Genomic DNA, 6,878 nt, shown 5'->3' on the forward strand with positions numbered 1-6,878 from the left:
GAAGACGTTCTACGTCTCCCGCGGTAGTCGAGGGGCGGCGCTAGTTGACCGGCCTCAGAGCTCTTGTAAATATAAACCCCCGCTTTAAAGTCGAGAGAGAAGCCGCTGTGGGGATAGCGTAATGGCGAACGCACCGCACCGGTTATGCGGAGATGTGGGCTCGAGTCCCGCTCCCGGAAAAACGGCGGATTTTTTCTCGACTTATATTTTCGCTTATTTATCAATGAATCAAACAAACGTGACAAGCACACGTCATTCGGCCCTATTAAATATTTAAAAAAAAAAAGCCGAATAGCACTGGCAATGACGACTGCAACCTTGATATGTATCTTTACCGAGTCCCTCGTCCCGTATCTCTCTGTTCTGCTACATGCATTACGAGGCACTGGCTCCAGCAGTTCGGATATGCCAAATGCTAACCCCGACCTCCGACCACGTTATACGTGGCGGCCGCTGGGAAAGAAGACGTTCTACGTCTCCCGCGGTAGTCGAGGGGCGGCGCTAGTTGACCGGCCTCAGAGCTCTTGTAAATATAAACCCCCGCTTTAAAGTCGAGAGAGAAGCCGCTGTGGGGATAGCGTAATGGCGAACGCACCGCACCGGTTATGCGGAGATGTGGGTTCGAGTCCCGCTCCCGGAAAAACGGCGGATTTTTTCTCGACTTATATTTTCGCTTATTTATCAATGAATCAAACAAACGTGACAAGCACACGTCATTCGGCCCTATTAAATATTTCAAAAAAAAAAAAAGCCGAATAGCACTGGCAATGACGACTGCAACCTTGATATATATATATATATATATATATATATATATATATATATATATATATACCCTCAAGCACCATATACACTTCTAGTAAATATAAATAGCCCAGAAAGTGAAGGAGAACACAGTCGCCCAGATAGCCGAATTGGTAAGGCATTCGAGATCTAATCGAAAGGCGTGGGTTCGGTCCCCACTCTGGGCGCGTGTTTTTCTTTCTTTCTTTCTTCCGTATATTTAAAAAAAATCTTCACTTCATTAACCGTAGTAAAAAATAGAGCCTTACAACACCCCTATGCCTCCTTTGGCGTTGTAGACTGCCGACCTATGTTTCTGTATTTCCTCAACGAGCCCCTGATTTCCTTACTATATTATTCTGCGAAAGCCTAGCGAGGGTCTCGGTTCTGGCCGCCTTGATGCCTAGGTAGCATAAGAGGGCTTCCCGCCAGTTACCCACTCATGACAGGCTGTAGACGTTTGAGTCACGCCCCGGGGGTTGAAAAGAAGGTCCCCTTCTCCCCGTGTAGTCAGAGTGGCGCTGGCTACCACCCTCAAGCGCCAGATACACTTCTAGTAAATATAAATAGCCCAGAAAGTTAAGGAGAACACAGTCGCCCAGATAGCCGAATTGGTAAGGCATTCGAGATCTAATCGAAAGGCGTGGGTTCGGTCCCCACTCTGGGCACGTGTTTTTCTTTCTGTCTTTCTTTCTTATATTTAAAAAAAATGTTAACTTCATTAACCGTAGTAAAAATAGAGCCTAACAACACCCCTTTGCCTCCTTTGGCGTTGTAGACTGCCAACCTATGTTTCTGTATATATATATATATATATATATATATATATATATATATATATATATATATATATATATATATATATATATATATATATATATATATATATATATATATATATATATAAAAGAGAAATAAGAGTTGACAGTCAAGAAAACCTCGGAAAGCAAAGGGCAGGATGTTGAAAGAGATAAAGAATTTGGAAAGAAAGAAAGAAAGCAGAAAAAAAATGGTCGCCAGGTGGGATCCGAACCCAAGACCTCCAGAATACCGGTCTGGTGCGAAAACCACTACGCTACCGGCGGGGCGATTTTCCCCTCCACTGTCTTGGGTAGTTATGTTTAGGTATTTTTGTTTCCTGTGCTTGGGGGTGGTAGCCAGCGCCACTCGGACTACTCGGGGTAAAGGGACCATCTATTTAACCCCCCGGGCCGTGAGTCGAGTCTGTTTATCTGTTTACCTACCATATCCTCCCTTGTGCTCACCGAGGTTTTCTTGACCAACCCTTATTGCTTTATTATGTCAGCGGGCCCCTCATTTCCAATTCTGATTCCGTATATATATATATATATATATATATATATATATATATATATATATATATATATATATATATATATATATGATGGTTTTACCCCATCATCCTGCTTTTCTCATTCTTATCGCCCAGTATATAGATATCTGCACATGGAGTTATGACTCAAGGAATCTTCTTTTTCGGGCCACGCGACACGTCTACGCGAGCAAACAGCAGCCTGTGAAATCTTCTCACAAACCTTCCCAAGCTCCTTATTGTTCAAAGAAGACATTTGCTCGAGCGAGAGAATCATGGCTGGGTAAACAGAGGCGGATCGAATTAGACGACTGCAAACTTAATTGCACGATCGTCTCTTCGCAAAATAAAAACCTCTGGAAGACTTCGTTCGTCGAGCATTAATTATTCCGCCTCAGACGAGTAAAAATGGTGTCCTTTCGCCTCGGTCGGAAGGCAAATGAAAGCCTAGCAGAATCTGTTTATCGATCTTTCTTTTTCATTTCTTCTGTTCTTACGTTTAGCTTTCGAATACTAATTCGTTTTTAGCTGTTGTGCAGGCTGAAGTGAAATTTTTACTTGAGTGGCTTTGTTTGTCTTGAAGTGTGAAACAAAGGGCGTTTGGGCTCTCTTGGAAATCAATAAAAAAGTCACACAGATCAATTTCTTGGGGAATTGTGTTCTTTTGCTTTTCCAAGACTGCGCTGTTGAATAAAGACTAGCTTCTTTATTGTAGTCTTAAGTGCCGTACTTTGTCGATTCGTGATTTTATGTGAATAATATTATTCCCACATAGGGTACCATTTCCTTTTGTGCCCAATGTCACTTCGTTAACGGGCACCCCTGATGCTTTTTTAGCAGCAGCGCTGTTTAAGGTGAAAGTTCCGCCTACCGGCTTTATTAAGAAAAAATACAAAGAAAAAATGCCGAGCGTACGTGACCGTGCTGCTCGTGTGAAGCTCCCATCGTCGCTATGCTTGCCCTTGGGCTTGCGCTACTTGAGGAACTCCCTAAAAATACCAAAAAGAATACCGAGCGCCTGTGACCGTGCGCCTCGTGAGGAGTACGCGGCGTCGGCCAGCTCGACCTTCGATCACACTTTGCACACAGTTCGTGACGTGATCTATCGCGTGCTATTCTACTTGCCAGTTCACCAGTATTCGTGCCTGAAGTGGGGAGCACAGACGCCGAGTTCGGGAATCCGGTTCCCGCCGGTTCTAGCGCGTGAACGTGGCCAACTTTGGGAGAGATGTGAAACCCCGCGGACAAGACGATCCGGCCCCGCAGTCATGGTGGCTTTTTAGCGGCAAGTCCGGAAGTCCGAGTGAGGTGCAACAGCCCCTCTCCGACGAAGGGAGAGAGTCCACCAGCTTTGCTGTTTCTCCAGCCTTGCACTACTCTTGCAATGTGCGGCAGTTTTTCAATAACCAGAAGGGATTCTTGCCTGAACCATCCCTGTGTGAAAGAACATTCACGTTAGCTACCGCAATCCAAATCCAGTAGCTGCTTCCGGTGTATGCAACAATTTCCCGCATTTTACTTGGGACTCGTAACCCAAGTGCACCTGTGGCCTCTAAAAGTAAGGTGCATATTTAAATGCAAAGCTATTAAACCCCATGTCTTTTTTGCTGGCTCCAGTATCTAGTTAAAATTAGCCTTCCGTAGGAGGAGGTCTCTTTAGGTTGAATATTATTTTTATTTTAATAATGGTACCGAGGTCAGTGCGTGTGGGCGCGTGTTTGAGGAAACATTAGATTCTTTAAAAATATTGTATTTGTTAGCGAGTAAACCCGGAGACTGGGCATTTGGAGAACATTTCTTCCAAAGTTTTCGGCCCAAATATTTCTAAAGGGAGGCTTTACTGTTCTCTCTGATTGCGTCTGTAACGCTGGAACGCCCAGCAGAAAAGTCAACTTTCTATGAAAATGACGATGAATGATCGCGTGGGAAGTGAAAGAAAAAAAAAAACGCTTCAGTGCCGGAATAGAACCTGTGTGTCTCTTGTTATGAAGCCGGCGTATTTGCGATTGCTCCATTTCGACATGGTCGAATATCAATGCAAACCCTCACGACAACCAAAGAATTCGTCACGAGAGAGCTTCGTGTTCAACCATCGTCGTCGTTAGTCAGAGGAGTGCATGATTTTTTCTTGTTGGAGATAATATTATTGAGCTTGATACTTTGCTGCCTCAAACAGGCTTTCTAATATCTAATTTCCTTTTCAGAGCAGGAATGTTTGCTCTCTGGTGCATGTGAATGTGAAAGTCCGTCGCTGACAAGAACTGCGGCATGAGCGATGCACACTGCCTGTAACGTGTTACACGGGGGCTCTAAAGTATTGAACGAGCACATATTATATCAGACATTCCTTCCAAGGAATGATTCTGGATGAGTAGGGAAAAACACTAAAAATTAACAAACTCCAGAGAGGCCCGTACATGTTTTTTTTCTTCTCAGTCGTAAACATAATGCCTTTAACCGTGTCTTGGATGTTTGTTTTATGTTTCGTTCCTAGAGCTTGGTCTTGCGTAGCAATCTTATTCTCGATTTAGAAGGTATCCCGCATTTGTGTCTTCTCTCGTGGAGAATGTCTGGCCATCTTGTTTGATAGGAAAAGGGTGTAAGCCATTCTTCCGTAGCCGATGCTGCTGTGGTTGGTCGACAGTGCCCTCAGGCTAATAGGATGTTTCTGTGAAGGACTGGGAATAAGTGCATGAAGAAAACGCAAAATGTAATTTGCTGACGCTCGACTGTGCCTGCAACTTGTTAGGCGATTCCTTGAGGTTTCGTGACCTTCTTAAAATTTATTGAGGAGTTCAAGTTCACTCCAAAAATGTCTTTCCACAAGTTCACTCCAAAAATGTCTTTCCAAAAGGACTTTTATCATGTTTATCACGTGACATCGTGAATCTGAGCATCGTACGGCAGCAGAAAACCGTCATTCTACTGCAGTAGAAGGCAGCTTATACTTCAACTAGTTTCTCTTGTTAGGCGATGTTTAGTTTACGTTCACTGTGGCCCGACGTGCTTGAGTTCCACCTGTTCTTGTCTCTGTCTGTTCACGCATTAAACTCACCAAAGTACGCAATAACAAGGCCGATCCCAACCATTACGCAATCACTTGAGGTTCTCGTTACGAGCACCGATCATAAACGTTCATTTTACACGTTTCGAAAGCGAACCAACCTGGGCATAGCCTAGGAGACGTAAACAAACACCACAACTTCATAGACACGCGAATCCTTTCGCTACAGCGTCCAACTTTTAGAGTGTGCTTTTTAACACCACTGTACTTCACAGTATAAAGTTTACGAATCGTGCACAGGGAAATGTTTGAACACACCAAAAACTGAGTGGTGAGCCGAAGGCTGGCGCAAACAATATACTTGCTTTATGCTTCCGTGCTGTCCTACAATATGTAATTTCCAGTCACAAACAGCTTGTTTTTCTTGTGCGACAGTCTCTATGCTGCACCCATGTCAATAAAGATGTGAGAAGTATAGGCTTTAGGTCGCACAAAAAACCTTTAATTTGAAGAATTCAATTTCAATTTTGAACTCACCTTAAGACGGTGAAGCAGCAGCCCATGTCAACACGTTATATCCAACAAAAAAAGGTGGCAGTCCACGGCACTCGCCCTATTGCTCAGTGATGGAAAACAGCACACTTTAACCGCTGCTACCACACAGAGAAATGCGGTGCGTACGCTTACACCCTAGCAGCAACAGGTAATCATTCGTTCTGTCACGCATTTCTTCTAAGCACCACTCACATAATCCCGTCACGCTACGCGTCCACTGTCCGTTATATTGACCTTTCACGCGGTTAAACTAACCGTTGCACCTTTAAAATATACACTTGAAATGGCGTCCGAACCACATCCGACATTGCGCGGCCGGACCAAGTACGCGTGTACATGCAATGCTAGCCCGCCGTGACTCAGACCGCGCAGAGAATAAGCGGAAGGTTGAATGAAAAGAAATGAAAGGATAGTCCTGCGGCTGGCGTCACGATCCCAGACAGTCGCTCGTGCGGGTTTGGCCAGGTGGTCGGGAGTCACGACAGAGCCGCCTGGGATGTACGAATGTAGTTAGGACGTATTTAAACTCTGAAGTGGGCGCGGAGAAATAATGCGTGCGAGGAGTGAAGTGGATGCCTATAAGGTACCATGTCTAATTAAAAGCGGCATCACACTATCCACAAGTTGATTTGCTACAAAATAAAGGTGGGCCTAAATAAACAACCAGGCAGTTCCCTTCATGAGTACTGCCAACAACTTAGCCATGCCATTGCAAAAGGGCGTACTAAAACTTGCTGGACTGTATTGCCTAAACTTGCAACCTTTACTGTATCAGGACTGTCATTAGAAAGATTAGAATTGACTAAATAAATTATTGTCGGAAATGTTTGTTGCACAAATAAAACAGTTCCTAAATGTACAGTCTGTCAGTTTTCTAGCCCACGCCAAAGGTTTCTTTATCACTACAAATTCAAACAAAAGCCAAACGCTGAACTGTTACGAAATTATTTCATGGCAGTAAGACAGTAAAATGTTTTCGATAGCTTTCTGACATAAAACATTTCAGCCTCACTCGAGAGGTAAGCTTTTACTTTAAATTTTTGTGTTCTAAGCACTTCTGGCGTTGCAGAGAAAACTTTGAGAAAGACTGTACCATGTTACGTGTAAACGCGGTGCTGAGGTGTCATTTTTAAAGTAGATAGCTAACAATCTACTGTCGGTTCAGATATGCAGTGGCTGTTCTTGGGACTGTTTCCCGCTATT

At 43.9% G+C, this 6,878-nt stretch overlaps 1 non-coding gene across 1 annotated transcript; it reads left to right on the forward strand.

Moving 5' to 3' along the window:
- Positions 1-1,379: 1,379 nt before the first annotated feature.
- Trnar-ucu (transfer RNA arginine (anticodon UCU)) lies at positions 1,380-1,451 on the forward strand. Its single transcript has one exon. It is a non-coding gene; the product is annotated as a tRNA-Arg (tRNA).
- Positions 1,452-6,878: the final 5,427 nt, after the last annotated feature.

This window comes from Haemaphysalis longicornis, unplaced genomic scaffold (genome assembly GCF_048455015.1).
Source record: "Haemaphysalis longicornis isolate Haplotype H1 unplaced genomic scaffold, Haemaphysalis longicornis Haplotype H1 scaffold_6, whole genome shotgun sequence".
NCBI lineage: Eukaryota > Metazoa > Arthropoda > Arachnida > Ixodida > Ixodidae > Haemaphysalis > Haemaphysalis longicornis.